This window comes from Neofelis nebulosa, chromosome 9, assembly GCF_028018385.1.
Source record: "Neofelis nebulosa isolate mNeoNeb1 chromosome 9, mNeoNeb1.pri, whole genome shotgun sequence".
Lineage (NCBI taxonomy): Eukaryota > Metazoa > Chordata > Mammalia > Carnivora > Felidae > Neofelis > Neofelis nebulosa.
Genome location: NC_080790.1, coordinates 69,335,234 through 69,354,822, shown reverse-complemented (window position 1 = coordinate 69,354,822; position 19,589 = coordinate 69,335,234). Strand labels below are relative to the sequence as shown.

Here is a 19,589-nt window from a genome sequence, read left to right as displayed (position 1 = left end):
TTATAAACTTGTCCCTGCCATAATAAAAAGTAGATAAGAGTTCAGGTCTCTTAAAAGGCCAAATAAATGGCACCCCTATAGTCTTTCAGGGCTCTAAACAAGTTGAAAAACAAAACTAGGAGAGGTAGATGGGAGCTTTTTCAGTGTTGGTAATGATGCAGTGAGAACCTATGGCTTAGTATCAGCCTTTGGACCTGTTAACTGAATCCTGTGATGAAGCAAATTTAACCACTGGAGCAGAGCAGCCCCCCTATTCACCCCCAGAAGGGTGGGAGTATCGAGCCAAACATGCCAACATATTCTTCCCATATTTACCAATCATTCTGTCCAGAAATGAAGTGGAGAAAGGTAGAAAGAGGACAGAATAATGTGCTGGGTAAATTGCTCCTCTAGAGAAACAGGAAAGGGGAAAAAAGATTTCCTTCTAACAGTTGAATCATAAGTCTTAATAACCAAAGTGGGTGATGGGATTTGAGATGTTGTACAGTTTATATATTGCTTATTTTTACTTTCAATGTTTTTTTTTCAAAAATGAGCAAAACTTACTTCAGATAAAACTATGTAAATTAATGATATATACTAAGGGTTTTCTAGAAGCTTTGTAAAGATGAAACATTAAGTACAAAAATGCTTAGTCATTTTTACATTTGCAAAATCTTAACAAAATTTAGGCACTTTTAAAGTTCTTTTTGTTCTTGTTGCTATGCTATTGCCTCTTTTTTATTTTTAATCCTCCACACTTTTTTAGTCCCTACAACTCACTCATCCTGAATGCTTTACCATTATCCAGTGACAGGTAAGGAGGAGATGTATACAATAAAGGATAGTATTAATACAAATAAAATAGTATAGGTTTGTAAGTTGTCAAATCATCCCTTAACTTTTTTCAGTTTTGGAAGTTTGATTTTTTTTCCTTACTTTGTTTAGTAACACTGTTGAAGACTTAGAAAATATATAACTACATTCTGAATATAACTTCTTCCATTAACTAACAACTTTGTATTACCGCATGTTGACATATACTGATAAATTTCCCTGGAAGGAAATGTAGTCTTCTTTATATACAATCTCTAGTGAGCTGTGCCTAAGCTCGAGGTCTAGCTTTTTGCCCACATCTTCACTTGATCAAGTGAATTCATAGGTTCTCAGTACCCAATGAATCCAATCCAATGTTAGTACAAATGGTTTTGCATCATACTATCACTTATGGAAAAATATATATGATGGATGGTTTTATGTTATTTTAAGGACAGTGATATTTGCTCTTCCGTAAGGAAAACATCTCATCCAAGATTATGAAAAACAAAACAAACAAAACCCCAAATTGAATAGTAATGCTAGTTCAAATTCTTGTTGGCTGTATACTTCTTTGTGGCAAATTAAATACATAGCATCACAATCTGATACCTTTGTACCACTGTTGTAGGAAATATACCAGAATAACTTGGTTTCTTCCTATTAAACCCTTATATCACAATATAATTTGGATGACAGGGGTTTCCAGAAAAGGTTTATTTTATTTTTAAATATTTTTATTTTATTTCACTCACTGGCATATTGAACAAAATCAAGCCATTTGGGTATTAACACACAATATATGACAATATCATTGCTTTATTGGAATGTTAGATGTAGAAAACCTAAAATATATTATTATTCTCAGAATAATCACAAGGGAAGAAATGTTCTGTGGATATGAATAATGTAAAGAACCAATTGAGCCATCCATCTTAATTTCAGTAACAACTAACTCCCAATCATTGAAATAATTGCTATTATTATTATTTTATTATTATATTAGACAAAAAGAGATCCTTGGCTGAAGGTATGAAACAATTTTAAATCTATAAGCCTTTAAGAAGTTAGTTATAGCTCCATTTCTGGCTCACTATCTCTGAGGAATAAAATAATAAATCATTCTTGCAAGGGCAACAAAGCTAAAATAAACAGGTAAGATTACATCAAATTAAAAAGCTTTTGTAACAAAAAGAAACCATCAACAAAATGAAAAGGTAACCTACTGAATGGGAGAAGATACTTGCAGATCATACATCCAATAGGGGTTAAATATACAAAAATACAAAGACCTTACACAACTTAATATAAAAAAACTAAAAAATAGATAATTGAATAGAAATTTTTTTCAAAGAAGATATACAGATGTCCAACAGGTACATGCTCAATATCACTAATTATCAGAGAAATGCAAATCAAAACCACAATGAGATATCACTTCATATTTATCAGATTGCCTACCAACAAAAAAAGTAATGAGGGTTGGCGAGGATGTGGAGGAAAAGGAAACCCTCATCTACTCTTGGTGGGAATGTAAACTGTTTCAGCTACTATGGAAAACAGTATGGAGGTTCCTCAAAAATTAAAAACGGAACTACTGTATGATCTTGCAATTCCACTTTTGGATATTTACTCAAAGAAAATGAAGACATCAACTCAAAGTGTTATATGCACCTCCATGTTCATTGAAGTCTTATTTGCAATAGTCAAGATATGGAAACAACCTATGTGTCCATCAAATAGACAAATGGATAAAGAAGATCTCTCCCTCTCCCTCTCTCTCTCTCTCTCTCTCACACACACACACACACACACACACACAGGAATGTTACTTGGCCATTAAAAGAATGAAATCTGGCTTTTGTGACAACATGGATGGACCTAGAGGATATTATGCTAAGTGAAATAAGGCAGACAGAGAAAGACAAATACCATATGATTTCACTTATATGTGGAATCTAAAAAACAAGAGATGAACAAACAAAACAAAACAGAAACAGACTCATAGATACAGGAAACAAATCGTTGGTTACCAGAGTGGGGAGGTGTTGTGGGGCAGGCAAAGTAGGCAAAGGGATTTGAGAGGAACAAACTTCCAGGTATAGAATAAATAGGTAATGGAATTATAATATACAGTATAGGGAATATAGTCAGTAATATTGTAATAACTTTGCATAATAACAGATGGTAACTAGACTTATCATGGGGATCATTTCATAATGTATAAAAATATTGAATCACTATGATGTACACCTGAAACTAATAGGATATTGTATGTCAATTATACTTCAATTAAAAAATAGTTGTTAAATAATTCACTAATTCTTCTCAGGATAATATCTTGCTACTAACCACCCCCTTGACACCATGTGCTTCTCTGAAACTTTGAAATTTAAAAGTTTCCTACACACATATTGAGAATTTTCCCTTATCATTTGTATTGGCTGAACTTATTCTTATTGTCCTGCCCTTGGATGGTATGGCTGTGACAATGTTTCCTTTTGGCAAATTGTCGCCTCAGTTAGTCTGAAGAGGAGCCTTGACTGGTAGCATAGCTGGCATTCTGATGTGATCCCAGCAGGCAAAGACAGACAAGCTGTCATCCTCCCCGGAAAACGGCTGCTATGCAGAACAATTCTGTCTGGTGGGAAAAGGCTAGATTTCCCTGGAGATAGACTACTGCATGTGGGTTTATATTTATTGCAGATTCACTTGATTTGGTAGATGAATTTGGATGGAAATTCTTATTATTAGTCAGCCTGATGTTTCTTTAATGTTCCTCGGTGGTATTCCCCCGTAGCTATGTCTTGGCTCTGGAAACACAAAATCTCAGTTTAATGATTGGTATCCTCCCTGGAGATTTGTATTCTCCTCCCTACCCTGCTCCTGGAATTCTCCATAACCTTGTGGAGCAAACCAACTCAGCACTTAGGGTATGCATACTCCCAAGAGTTTCGGATAGTTTACAATAATCTTATTAACTGGAGGCAAGAGAATATTTGAATATTCAAAAGAATATGTGTATCTCGGTTATTTGATTTCATAAGTGGACTCACTTTGCTAGAATCACCGAAGTATGTATCACTTTGAACAGCCAGTTATGTTTATGTCTTTTTTGTGTCCTGCTGGTAGTCCAATTTTCCTGTCAGAGTTTTGGCCCATAGTTTATGCTTCTGGATTAGAAATGATGTATACTAAAAGGTGCTCTAATGAAGAAACATCAAAATTTGTTAGTTCTAACAACAAATAAAATTTATTTTCCTCTTTCAAAGTGGTCCATTGTGGTTCAGTGTGGATATTACAAGTCAGCTCTATATAGTCATTTAGATACATAAGTCGATGTGCTATCAACGTATGACTCAAGGTTCATGTGTTCATGCTCACTGTCATTTTGCCAAATCAAGTACTATTGTCCAAAATTTCCTCTAAAGGAAGTGAGGCAGAAATGCACAGCACTTTGGCCTACATTTTATTGACAAGACCTTAGTTACCTGTCTACTTACAAATGGAGTTAGGAAACTGAGTCCTTATCTGTGGCTATATCCCAGCCTCACCTCCATGCGATGGACTAAAGGGAGGCATACTTTGTCAGATATCCAAGCGTGTCTTCCACATTGTTTCCATCTCCCTAAACTCTGTGCTCCTCTCCTTTACTTGGGACCCTGGGGACTAGTAAGTACCCTCTAAGGAATATGGAGAACTCTTTTCCCTGGGCCTGCTATACTATATAGTCCCTTCCTTATTGGCTCAAGGCAGAGGTTGAACCCCTCAAACCTCCCATCTTTAGAAATGTTCAGCTGAGTAATAGATGGACACTGTATCATCATATAGACCCTAAATTTCTGAAAACATCTGTCAAGTTCTTCTAACAAAACTATCACTGTCTCCCTCTCTGACCCTGTGACTCCACTAAGAACAATTCCATGATAGGCCTGTAAATCTCTGGTCAGTGACCTGCCTGGCAGGTGTGGAGAGTCTTTCCTCTCATTTTGCAGGTATGTCCAATCTTTACAAATTAGCCTCTCGGAGCTTACTCTACCTTGGCTGGGGGTGGGGGGTGTTGAGGGGAGTGGGGGGATTCTCTTAAGAAGATCCTATTTTCTAAAACTATCAATTCCTTTCTGCTTTCCATTAGTTTTGGAGAAAATAGGCAAGGGTTGGCTGGCCTGATGGTTGGGATTAAAGAATATGTTGAGCAACTTATTGAAAAACTCTGAGGGGAACACCTTGATCCAATTGTAGATTGTGGAGAGTTTATCTTTCCTTGTTTCTCAGGTCTGGGCAATAAATGCCCACTCTGGGGTAAGAACAGTCATACTCAAAATACTGTCTTCTAGATCTTGTCTATACCCATCTAATACTTTATAGAGTTGTTGTCATAGCACAGATCCAACTTTTAGTTAGTGATTGGTAATGAATTAATAACTGAACAATATTCCATGATGTACTTCTTTGTCTAGTTTTATAGATATTATTATCAGTGTCATAGGAAGTTTTTAGGAAGTTTGGAAATTACAAAGAAAGAAGGTCTATTTTATAATTACTGTTCATAACAACTGATCCTTTTGAGATTTTTCAAAGCAATTTAAACAATGAGGAGTAAAATATTAAAAAAAAAATTCAGGAGCAATGGTCACACCAAAATGCAATTCTGTTTTGACTCAGACTCTTTTGGTGATGCATTAAAAATTTAATTTAATAGAAAATGTTAAGTATAGAACAGACATTATTATGAAAAAAATTGAAGTTCAGGATAGAGGAAAAGCAAATAAGACAGCTCAACTAAGTTCATGTCTCTAGACCAGACAAATTATATCTCCTAATACTGGAATCCCTTTCAGTGATGGCAAATATAATAAAGCATAGAGGAAAAAAAATAATGTAAATACTATGATAATAAAAATGTAGGAAAAGTTGTTTTTCTGAAATACTTGAAAAATAAACCCCTATTGAATTCCTGTCAAAGCTTCCAAAATACATTCCTGATTTTATTGAATGTCTGCATTATATATAACTCTTACATTTTAATACCAAAAGCTACATTAAATGTATACATCTTAAAAATTTTTGAGCATTTTATTTTATTTATGTATTTATTTTTTTGAGATACTGAGAGAGTGTGAAAAGGGGAGGGGCAGAGAGAGAGGGAGACACAGTATCTGATGCAGGCTTCAGGCTCTGAGCTGTCAGCACAGAGCCTGATACCAGGCTTGAACCCACGTACATGAGACCATGACCTGTGCCGAAGTTGGATGCTCAACCGACTGAGCCACTCAGGCACCCCTCAAAGTATACATCCTAATGAATCTTAAGGAAATCACCAACTAGCCACTACCATGTTTGTAGTAGGACATTATTCATAATATCAGAAGTTCTCAGTACACCTCTCTTTCTCATAACCTCCACTCTCCTGCTAAGGATGACCAGCATCCTTACTTCTCTGGAAATCACTTCAATTTCCTTAGTTTTATCACCCAAATATGCATATCTAATCCTTGTAGTTTACTTTTTACTTTTTGAGGTACAGTTGATATGCAATAAATTAGATATAAGCAGAGTATACAATTGAATGAGTTTTCACATGTGATCACACCCATGAAAGCATCACCACAATCAATATAATGAACATATACATCAGCACTAAAACTTACATTGCGCCCTTTTGTAATATGCCCCCTTCCATGACTTTTTCTGCCACCTCATCTTTTGGAATATACCCTGTTTTACTTATTGGTCTCAAAATTCCCAGGTCTGACTTAATATCATTTCAGAGTAAACAAATAAATCCTGTGTCTGTAGTCCCACAGAAATTTTAAACTCCCCAAAATAGTAGTTAAATGGAGTGAATTGGTTTCTAAGATTTTATGCCCAAGACCTGGTCCTCCAAGTTGTTCAATGCTAAGAAAGGACAACTTTCCCATGGAGTACTCAATTCCATTAAGTAGTTATAGTCCAGATATTGCTGAGAAGTGTTTCAAAGAATGAGCCCCAGACATACGTTTTTAAATCTATATCTATAATGCACAATATATTCATGGCATAATATTTTATTAATATTAATTTATATTTAATAAAATATTTATTTATGGGGTGCCTGGGTGGCTCAGTCGTTTAAGCGTCTGACTTCAGCTCAGCTCATGATCTTGTGGTCTGTGAGTTTGAGTCCTGCGTCGGACTCTGTTCTGACAGCTCGGAGCCTGCTGCTTTGGATTCTGTGTCTCCCTCTCTCTCTGTTCCTCCCACTTGCACTGTCTCTCTCAAAAATAAATAAACATTTAAAAAAAAGAATAATAGTTAAATAAAATATTTATATTTATTAATATTTAATTTAATATTTAAAATATTAAAATATGTTATTTGGTTATATTATATATTATTTTTTTACTCCATTAAGTATATGCAAATACATATTACATAATAAATATATTTGATTCAATATTAATTATATATTATATATGCATATATGTCATAGATTCTAAAATATATTCAAAGTTTGTGAAATGTGTCATTGATAGAACAGCATTAACCTTAGTTCATCTTGACCCCTGTTGGAAGACAGTCGCATACTATTCAGTTCATTCTGGTTTCAATAATTTGTAAAATTCATATTGATTATTTTTACACATATCTCACTGCTCCTTATTGAATTATTGCATAAATGTGATTTATAAAGTTACTGCTTCAGGGACACCTGGGTTGCTCAGTGGGTTAAGCATCTGACTCGATTTTGGCTCCGGTCATGATCTCACAGTTGGTGTGTTAGAGCCCTGCATTCAGCTATCACCGACAGTGTGGAGCCTGCTTAGGATTCTCTTTCCCTTTCTCTCTGCCCCTCCCCTGCTCATGCTCTCTCTCTTTCTCTCTCAAAATAAATATATAAAACTTAAAAAGAAAGATTTAAAATTGCTGCTTCAATGTGTCTTATTTGCCATATATATCATGTTTTTTAATATGGCGTCCATAATTTTCTATCATGATTTTTTTCTTCCAATCTACACCATCTGTAAAATTTTTATTTTATAATGGATTTTGATATATCCTCAATATTTTTAAGTTTATACTATTATAATAAATGAAAAATATGGATTTTTAAGAGATGAATATAACAGTGTTCCCCTGTACTCATCCATATATTTACTGTGTATATATTTTACCTTATTTTACTACAACATTATACATTTTAAATGAAAAAAAGGAAAGTAAGTCCTTTACACTTTATGATTCTTTCCATTCTATTTTCAAGTGGATTTATTTCCATAATCAATTAATAAATAATTTTACATTCTTTTTTTTAATTTACCAAACATAACTATTTTTCATGGAGTTTCTTAGGTTTGGAGGCATAACTTACAATTATTTCCTATAATGTTAAAAAAATTATTTTTTAATGTTTATTTATTTTTGACAGAGAGAGAGAGACAGAGCATGAGCGGGGGAGGGGCAGAGAGAGAGGGAGACACAAAACCTGAGGCAGGCTCCAGGCTCTGAGCTGTCAGCACAGAGCCCCACCCGGGGCTGGAACTCAGACTGCAAGATCATGACCTGAGCTGAAGTAGGACGCTCAACTGACTGAGCCACCCAGGCGCCCCATCCTATAATATTTTTGAATGGATGTATGTTAATACATATTAGAAATAGATATTAGAAATTAGATATTTCTAATATCTGACTCTTGAAATTGCACTTAGCTTTGTATATTTCTTATTGAAATGTTCTGATTACAACATAGTCAGCCTTATGAAATTTTATTCATTCTTCAAGAATTAATTTATTTTTTATTTTTTTATTTTTTAAAATATCTATTTTTGAGAGAGAGAGAGAGAGTGAGTGGGCAGGGGCAGAGAGAGAGGGGCAACACAGAATCTGAAGCAGGCTTCAGGCTTCCAGCTGCCAGTGTAGAGCCCAAGGCGGAGCTCGAACTCACAAATGGTGAGATCATGACCTGAGCCGAAGTCAGAAGCTCAATTGACTGAGCCACCCAGGCGCCCCAAGACTTAATTCACTTTTAAAATGTTTATTTATTTATTTTGAGAAAGAGAGAGACAAAGGGCAGAGAGAGCAGGAGAGAGAGAGTCCCAAGCAGGCTCCACACGGTGAGTGCAGAGCCCAACACGGGGCACAACATGAGCTGAAATCAGGATGGGCCACTTAACTGACTGAGCCACCCAGGCACCCCAAGACTTAATTTAAACATAATTTCTTCCATATAAAAAGTTTCTGAACCCAAATCCCTAGCTTGTTTTTCCAGAAGTTTGGCCTATCTTTTTTGTACTCCTGTAATCCTGCATATACTCACTGTTTTGGACCAAATGTTTTCCCCTCAAAATTCATAGGCTGCAGTGCTAACCTTCAACGTTATGGCATTTGGATGTGAGGGCCTTTGGAAGGTGACTAGTTTTAGATTCAGTCACAAGCTGAGGACACTCATGATGAGATTGTTCTTAGAAGAGGGAGAGAGAGACAAAGATGACTGACTCCCGCACATGTGAAGGCCCTGTGAGGACACAAGAAGGCAGCAGCCTGCAAGTCAGGATGCATGATCTCACAGGAACCAAATCTGCCAGCACCTTGTTCTTGGACTTCCAAAACTGTGAAAAAGAAATGCCGTTTAAGTCACCCAACCCTATGGTATTTTGTGATAGTGGCCTGAGTTGACTAAGACATCTACCTTTATTTCCTGAAGCAACTTGCTGACCTAAAATTGGCTTCATATGTGTATAAACTCCTCGGGAGTAGAAAATGTGTATGTAATCATTCTTTTGCGTTACTAATTTTCACAAAGGACTTACCAGCACAGAAATTTCCTTCAGTAAAAGTAGTTATAGTTGTAACTATATTATCAGTCTTGAAATCCCGGCCTTGGCACTTACCTTTGTGAACTTGGACAAATTACATTCCTGTGCCTCAGCCAACTCATTTGAAAAGAGGACAGTAATAGTGACTACCTAGTAGTAATAATAATAGTAGTAATAACTCATATCTCATAGGTCGTATCAGAGACTAAATGTACTAATTAGAGCAAAGTGCAAGAAATAGTGTCTGGAGCATAGTATGAATTCATTTCATGTCAGCTATTATTATTATTATTCTTTTATAATTATATCTGTTGAAAGTATGCTACACTGTACCCAAACCTTATAGAGGAGTGTATATGTTTTCCTTGAGATTAAGATAAATATCTGATTATATTACTACAGGCTAACAGAACCATATAATTATAGGTTTGAAAGAAATATGACGAAGTGCCTCAGATAATAAGTATCCTTGAACTTTTTTATTTTTTATTTTTTTATTTAATGTTTTAATTTATTTTTGAGAGAGAGTGTGAGTGGGGGAGGGGCAGAGAGGGAGACAGAGGATCTGAAGCCACTGACAGCAGCCAGCCTGATGTGAGGTTTGAACTCATGAACTGTGAGATCATGACCTGAGCCAAATTCGGATGCTCAACTAACTAAGCCACCTAGAGCCCCTCCTTGAACTTAAAAAAAAACAAAAACAAAAACAAATGAAGTGGGGAGCCTCAGTGGCTCTGTCGGTTAAGCATCTGATCTTGGCTCATGTCATGATCTCATGGTTCATAAGTTCGAGTCCTGCTTTAGGTGAGCTGGAGCCCCACTCTGGACTCCGCACTCTCTCTATGCACCTTGCTCACTCATGCTCTCTCTCTTTCAAAACAACAACAACAAACAGCAAAAACAAAAACCAACCAACCAAACAAAAAAACAAGTAAAGGATAATTTACAGAAAATGTTGAAGTCCTAACCACCAGTACCTCAGAATGTGACATTATGTGGGAATGGAGTTGTTGTAGATGTCATTAGTTAAGAGGAGGTCACAGTGGAGTTGGGTGGGTGGGCCCTTAATCCAATATGATTGGTATATCTTCAGAAGGGAAGAGACACACAGAGAGAAGATGGCCATGTGATGATGGAGGCAGAGATTACAATGACACATCTTCAAGCCAAGGAACACCCAGGATTTCTAGTAAACTCTGGAAGATGGAAGAGGCAATAAAAGACACTCCTATACTGGTTTCAGAGGGAGTCATAGCCTTGCTGATTCCTTGACTTTTTGCTTCTAGTCTTCAGAACTACTGCAAAGCAATAAATTTCTGTTGTTTTAAGCCACTTAGTATGTGGTACTTTTTTTTACGGAAGTCCTAGGAAACTGATATAGGATGTGTGTATTTTTGTCTGTGGGAAGGTTGTAAATAACTTGTGGCCAGAGGGAACACTATGGTAGGTTAAAAATGATTATGCATTTTTGGGCCATATCCTCAAAAGGAGGTTTGTTTATTCCTTTTCTCACTGAATCTGGCTGATCTTATGACTTCATTTGACCAGTAGAGTGAGAAGAAAATGATTCTGTTTCAACATCAAAGATTTGGCCTTAAAGAGATTATCAGCTTCTGCTTTTGTGTACTGTGAATATTTTCTCTTTCAGCATATTGAGAGAAGCCCAGATCACACAGAGACACCACATGGAGGATTGCTGAGGCGATCTGGTTGACAGCCTCAGATGAGCTCTGAGCTAACACACCAGCATCAAATGCCAGTCTTGTGAGCATGTGATCTTGGATGTCCCAACTAGCCAAAGCTTGGGAAGACTGCAGTAGAAGCACCCAGGTGAACATAGCCACCTTACATACTGTTGAGGGATAATATGTGACTTTTGTTGTAGGGTACTGAATTTGGGTATTTCATTTTGTGGTAATAGCAAACAAAAATATCTTCATTTTTTGAGTGCTTGTCATGTACCAGACACTGTGCCAGAAACTTTGCATTCATTATCTCATTAAATCTTCACCAATTTATAGGTTAGATGTGATTCCCACTTTAAGATTAAGTTAGAACATTTCCTGGCTAAAAGGGGAAAGGAATGCTACAGAGATATGTTAAAATCCAGTCTGTATACTCATGTGTTTTCACATAATTTTGTTAAAAGACCACATAACCTTGGTGAGTCATTAACCCCCATTGTGAACGTTTTTCTCATTCATAAAACAAAACTGATGACCCACATGTTTATCATGATAATCTTAGGCATATATAAATTATCCCGTGTAGCCTAAAATCTAATATACATAGCGTGTGACAGTGTATTTAAAATCATATCTAAGCTACAAGTGCAAAGCATAAAACATTTATTTTGAACTGGAAATGAAATGTCTCTTTAATAATTTCACAAGTGCACTCACTGTTCTTTTAATTTTGTGCATATATATTGCCATCAGTACTTGTGAGAGTGCTACATGTAAGAGAAAAATAATCTTCCTTCAATGTGAAGGCAAAGACAAACTCATAGGCAATGGAAATGCTGTAGTTTTCTTCATTGCCTGTTCTTTTATTCGCAATATCCATAAACTTTCAGGTTGTTTTCTCAAGCACTATTGAGTCTTTGCTTGATTCTTGCTACACTCATTTCTTTGGGCCACATTCCTGTCTTTTCTAGAGCCAAGCCACCTGAGCTGAAGGCGTTTTTGTGGAATTAAAACCTACACTCACACACCCGCACAGCTGTATTAACATCGGGAAAATGGTCAGGTGCATTAATTCAGAAGAATGTGTCAGGGAGCCAGCTGAAACCTGGTACTGAGAGTATGGTTTTTCCACTTGTTCCCAGGAGTCTGGTGCTCACTGAAATGTATTCACTGGAGGAGTATTTGTTTTTTCAGTAAAACAGTCAGCTTCAGAGGGCATTGTTTCCACAGTTTTCAACTACAGCAATAGTAGACACTATACAAACACATTGAATACCAATGTTTTTTCTTAGTACCTCATCAGTGCCATGGTTGAGCTTCATACAAATAAAACAGCATCCTTTGGAACAAAGGGTTATTATTTAATGGGTGACATAGGTGAAATTATACAAATATGGGTATGTTTATGGGTACAGATATAGGCATAGATATAGAAATAGGAACAGAGGTGATAATATGAATAATGATATAATAAGAGCCACATCATTATAATAATACCTTCTCACTAACGCATTTTGCTGGTTTTCTTCCTGAACTGGCTGTTCCCACTGACATCCCTTTAATCAAAACTTGCTCCTCTTGTGTAGGCTTAAGGGTCAACCTAATCACCTCGATGTAGAAAGTCTTGTACAGTCAAGTTTCAAGCTGACCTCCCTCTATTGTGTAACATATCACCTGTGCCAGTCAAAATAGATTTCTTATTGTCCCTCAGAAAAATCATATATGATTTTACCTATGTGACTTTTCTCCCATAACTGTATCCTCCTCATCTGGAATGATCTACTTGCTTCTCAATACCTGTGCAAGGCAAACAATTCAAGCTTCATAAAGCCTGCAATAAATGCTCTCTCTTCCAGTGATTCTTTTCATTCTCTGAAATTCTACAGCACTCATTGCCTCAACCACTCTCTTGGCACTTTGCCCTGCATTTTTACTTATCACTTTATGTATGGATCCTGTCACCCAAAAGAGCTTGTCAGGCCTTTAAGAGTAGAAACCATGTCTCATAACTATTTATCTTCATTGCCTAATATAGAAATCCCTGTGGGTAGTGTGCTCATGATTAATATTTGATGCTGATGATTTTAATAAATTTTAGTTATGCACAGATCATATGTTATACTTAAGTTTCTGGTCTGTCACATTCTTGGCATTAGGGAGAGTTTTTGTCATGACTGTATGTTAAGATAGGCAAAGCAATTGTAGATGTTTTGGTCCAAAATAATTTTTATTATAATGAACTATTAAATAAAAGCCAACAGGAAGAATTCTTGACTAAACAAGAAGATATTTACAGAAACAGCATGGCTTGGTTGAGTTCAAACTGCAGGGCAGTTGTCTAAAATAAATGGAAATGCTATGGAAACAAATCTCTGATTGGTAGAATCTATTTTTCCACTCTTACCTCATATGACCTTTCTCAGGAAAGCCTAGACACAGGAAGGTTTGTGCTATTCTTTGAATAGATTGAGCTAGCACCTATGGGAAACTGCTTCCTTCTCCCCTTGAAACAGATTCCCTGTGTGACTGTGTCAAACTTACATCAAATATTCTCTTCCTCCAAGCACTGAAACCTTAGCTACAATCTCACTCTCACTCTCACATCAAAACCCTATGTTATCCATGACTGCCTACCTATGAATTCCTTAGTTAACCATTGCAGCATGGTGTAAAATGCAGGTCATGGTCCCCCAAGGATTTCTACATCCTAATCCCTAGAACCTGAGAATATATTAGGTTACATTCAAGGCAGAAATAGTACTGGAACTAAGAATTAAGGTTGCTCATCAGCTGCTCTTGTGATGGAAAGTTGATCCTGGATTATCTGGGTGGCCCCAATGTAATCACAAAAGGAGTTAAAAGTGTAAGAGAGAAGTAGAGTAGAGAGTCAGAGAGATGACAGCATAGGGAAGACTGAGCCCAAAGTTGCTGGCCTTGCAGATGTAGTAACAGTTCCATAAATCAAGGAGTGCAGGGAGCCTCTAGAAGCTGGAAAAGGCAAAGGTTATATAATCTCCCTCATAACCTCCAGAAGGAACACAGCCCTGCCAACTGATTTTTAGCTCACTGAGATCCATTTATGACTTTTAATGTCCAGAACATTTAGAAAATAAATTTGTGTTGTGTTGTTTTATGCCACTAAATTTGTGCTAATCTGTTATTACAGCAATAGGCAAGTAATACAGGTGGATGATTTCATTGACGTTTGAATAGTTTCCTACCAATGGGAAGGGGTAAAAACCCAGTTCCTCTTTCACAGAAGATCTTTTATAGGTTAGCACGTTCCAGTTAAAATCCAATTCCTCATGCTAGCCTTAGTGCTTCCAGGTCTTTCAAATTATTTCACATCCATTATATCACTAAAATTTCACATCATGGCTGCCCAGTTGCTATTACAGGGATTATTCTCTGCATTGAAATGATGAGGAAATTGAGGGTATAGAGGTTCAACGACTCATGTTCATGATACAGTAGAGGACACAAAGTACAGTCTAAAACTGAAAGCAGACAGAAATGAAACAGACATCTGAAGTCTCCAATATTAGTTGCTCTTTATTTCTAAGTCACCTAAGAATGAATTTAACCCTGTGTCATTTTTTTGTACCTGTGTATAGTTATTCCCAGAATTAGTGTTATGAGTTACTTTTAGAAAGTGTAAGAGAGATCATTTTTGTAAAGACTCTTAAAAGCTGACGAGGGAAATTAATGAAATGTCATGATCTGTGGTAATTTTAGAATCATATGGGGCCACCCTTGTCTACGTTTTAAACCATATCTCCTCCAGTTCCTTCTTGTTCATTATGTTTTAGCCTTACTCTCTTTCTGTGCCTGGACACACTGAGCTCTTTTCTACCTCGTACTTATGTATTTAACATTCTTTTTGTCCAGAATGCTCTCATCCAAATTTTTCCACATTTGATTTTTTTCTTTTAATTGCTTAAGTTTCACTACTCAGTCCATTACTGATCACCTATCCAGAGAGGACAGTAACTTTCTGGTTCATCCTCAATATATCCTGTATGCTGCTTTTTCCAGTATATCCTCAATACTTAGAATATTTCCAGGAAGATATTAATTCTTTGTTAAAGGAATAAATGGTTACTTCCCATTCTTGATACTTCTGATACTATCATTAGATCCAACAGACTGAATTGATGAGGTCTCTAAGGAATAAAGACATAAAGTCAGACTTTAATAAATGGGCATTGTGATTTTCCCTTCTGAAAGTCCATTTGGTTTAGGGGTATATAAAACTGAGTGAATTTATTCAGTGTATGCAGTGAAGTATGCAGTGAAACTGAGTTTGGATATTAGACACTCCCATCTCTTCATTCTGTTTTTGTGATATGCTGAACATTTAATTTACTACTGGGCATAATGATATAAGGGGAAAAACCTGTTGTGTGATATCCAGCAGTGACATGATAAATACTGCTCCAGATGATGTTGAACTAGGGACTGAAGAGACTATGCACTGTGCATGGCAGTTTGCTAATCTGTACCATAGGTGGGTAATGTTAAGATTCATAGGTTATACTGTGTTTATCTTGGAATGATTTAAAAATAACTTTCCTCAAGTTGTGAAAATTAGGCATTCTTTTGAACAGAATTCATAAAATACAATTATTCAGAGAAGAAAATAAGCCATATGTAATCACACTACCTAGTGATAACTGTAGTTATGTTTTTGATTTACATTCTGTCAATCTTCTCTATATGTATGAACATGCGTGCACAAATATATCTTTTTATACCTAATATATAAGTACTTGATAAGTTTTTCTTGAATATATAAATGAAGGAAGGAAAAAGTAACTGACTACTGGTGACTCCAATCTGAAATTGAGAATATAGATTGTTTCAAAGATTAGTCATTCGTTCCATTAAAACCTGTTAGTATTTCACTACTTTGTTCTTCCCATTCTAATTTTCTTTGACTACTCCACCAAATCTTAGGCTTTTGCTTTATCAGTTCAGTTCCATTTAAATGCAAGAGATCCAAAACTCAACTTCGAAAAAATAAAACCTTGGGGCTCCTGGGTGGCTCAGTAGGTTGAGCCTCTGACTTCAGCTCAGGTCATGATCTCACAGTTGGAAAGTTCGAGCCCTGCGTTAGGCTCTGTGCTGACAGTTCAGAGCCTGGAGCCTGCTTCAGATTCTGTGTCTCCCTCTCTCTCTGTCCTTCTTGTCACTCTGTCCCTGCTTGTCCTCTGTTTCCCTCTCTATCTCTCTCTCAAAAATAAACATTAAAAAAATTAAGGAAAAAATAAAACCTACTGAAATATGACAGACAAATAACAAATCTAGATTTCTTCTCCTCACATCTATTCTAAGGGAAGTATTTATTAAACATTTAAAAGTAGCTTATCTTAATAGATGCAAAATAAGCATTTGAAAAAAAGTCCACATTCATGATACATGCTCTCAACAGACTACGAATGGCATTGACTTTCCACAAAATGAAATACGGCATCTACGAAAAACTTAGAGCTAACAAAATTAAATATTCAAAGTTTTTCCTCTAAAATTGGAAAATTTGGAAACAAGCAAGATTAGCCACTCATCACTTTCATTCATCGTTGTACCGGTAGTACAATGCAAATGAAATAAATAGGAGGCATAGAGATTAGAAAGGGAGAAGTAAAACCAATTCTGTAGCAGACAACATGATGGTGTGTGTAGAAATTTTAACTTACCTTCCAAAACAAAAACAAAAACATAATAAATAAATTTAATAATTTTATGGAATAAATGTCAATATACAAAAATCAAATGGACTTTTATACATGAGTAACAAACAGTTAAAATGATGATATCAATACAAGAATAGCTGCATGGAAAATCGTAAAATGTGCAAGGATAAACTTAATGTAAGTTGTGCAAACTGCCACACTGAAAACTACAAAACATTGCTTCTAAAAAATACTGAACGAAACCTAAATAAATGGAGAGCTATACCATATTTATGGTTTGTAGAGCAAAGTAGTTAAAAAGTCAATTTCCTCCACACTGATTTACAGTTATTATTCAATCCTCATGAGAAACCCAGAACACTTAACTTTTTTTCTGTAGAAATTGACAAGCTGATTCTCAACTTTATATGGAAATGCCAATGGCTTATACTGCCAAAAAAAAAAAAATCTTGAAATTAAAGATCAAAGTTAGAAGATCTGTATTACCTGGTTTCAAGAAAGACTTATTATTAAACTACACTAATTAAGACAGCATGTCATTCATGTAAAAATAGACAAATAGGTAAATGGAACAGAATAGAGATGCCAGAAACACTCATATCCAGTGACTCAGTTTCTGACAAAGGTGTGAAAATTATTCAATGGAAGAAAGGAAGAAAAGTCTATTCAACAAATGATACTACACATCCATATGATGTCCACCTTGCACTATACAAAATAATTTGGGATGGATCAGTAGCCCAAATGAGTAAGTTAAAAGTATTAATTTTCTGGAAGAAAACATAAGAGAATACTTTCATGATGGGTGGATAAGAAAAGTTTTATAAACCAAGAATGATAAGCAGAAGAAAAAAAATGATGAAATGATAAAAAATTTCAGGCTTCTGCTCATCAAAATAAAATATTAAGAATAGAGCAGTCACAGACTTGGAGAAATATTCACAATACATATAACTGAGAACTCATTTGCAAAGTATATAAATAACTGCTACAAATAGACAATGAGAAGTCAAATAATCCAATTACAATAAGCAAAGAATTTGAACAGACCTTTCATAATAGAAGATTTATAAGTGGCCAGTAAGCAACTGAAAAAATGCTCAACATGGTTTGTCATCTGAGAAATTCATATTAAAATAACAAGGAAATATTACTGCATCCCTTCAGAATGAATAATAAGTGACTGATGCCACCAAATATTGGAAAAGATATGGAATAACCAGAGCTCTCATATAGTGCTGAGAAAAGAATGGAAAAATACAATCATGTTGAAAATATCTTGACATTGTCTTATAAAGTTAAACATACCTAAATGCTATGACCTAACACTCCATTCTTAGCTATTTACCTAAGAGAAATGTAAACCTATGTCCGCAAAAACACTGTTACACATTTGCTAATAGCAGCTTTAGTTACGATAGCAAAGAAAGAAAGAAAAAAAAAAAAAACAAGCGTTCTTCAACAGGTAAATGTATAAATAAATTATACATGTGGTATATTTGCAAATGGAACACTTTTCACAAATGTAGATAAGTACACTATGGATGGATCTCTAGCCTCTACTACAAAGCTGTAATCATCAAGACAGCATGGTCTTGGCACAAAACCAGACACATAGACTAATGGAATAGAATAGAAACCCCAGAACTAGACCCACAAACGTATGGCCAACTAATCTTTGACAAAGCAGGAAAGAACATCCAATGGAAAAAAGTCTCTTTAACAAATGGTGCTGGGAGAACTGGACAGCAACATGCAGAAGATTGAAACTAGACGTCTACACTTTCTCACACCATTCACAAAAATAAACTCAAAATGGATAAAGGACCTGAACGTGAGACAGGAAACCATCAAAACCCTCGAGGAGAAAGCAGGAAAAGACCTCTCCGACCTCAGTCGTAACAATTTCTTACTTGACACATCCCCAAAGGCAAGGGAATTAAAAGCAAAAATGAACTACTGGGACCTCATGAAGATAAAAAGCTTCTGCACAGCAAAGGAAACAATCAACAAAACTAAAAGGCAACCAACAGAATGGGAAAAGATATTTGCAAATGACATATCAGACAAAGGGCTAGTATCCAAAATCTATAAAGAGCTCATCAAACTCCACACCCAAAAAACAAATAATCCAGTGAAGAAATGGGCAGAAAACATGAATAGACACTTCTCCAAAGAAGACATCCAGATGGCCAACAGGCACATGAAAAGATGCTCAACTTCGCTCATCAGGGAAATACAAATCAAAACCACACTCAGATTTCAAAAACATTATGCCACTTTCAAGAATCCAGACACAAAAGAGTACATAATGAATGATCCTTTTCTACAAAATTTTTAAATAGGCAAATTAATCTATGCTACTACAGTACTAGAATAAGAACAGTGGTTGCCCCTGGGTACAGGGCCAAGATAGAACAGAAAGGTAAATGATGGATATTCCTAGGGGAGATGACAATTTTTTTTTTATTTTGGTAGGAAGATATCCATGGATTTATTCATCTGTAAAAATGCATCAAACTGTACATTTAGCATTAGGGAATTTCACTATATTTAAGTTATGCCTTATAAGAAATTTAAAATGGGAGGTCAGTATTTCAAATGAAGAGGCTCAAACTCTC

General features: G+C 35.7%; 1 long non-coding RNA gene across 2 annotated transcripts in view; it reads left to right on the top strand.

Moving 5' to 3' along the window:
• The window catches only part of LOC131485104 (uncharacterized), a 322,880-nt gene that overhangs the window by 274,390 nt on the left and 28,901 nt on the right, over positions 1–19,589 (top strand). Inside the window, exon 3 of one of the 2 annotated variants that reach the window (XR_009248641.1) lies at positions 11,239–11,918. The exons of the other annotated variant lie outside the window; for it this stretch is intronic. This is a non-coding gene — a long non-coding RNA (uncharacterized LOC131485104). Of the gene's footprint in view, positions 1–11,238; positions 11,919–19,589 lie in introns of those variants that run through there. 2 annotated transcript variants of the gene reach the window in all.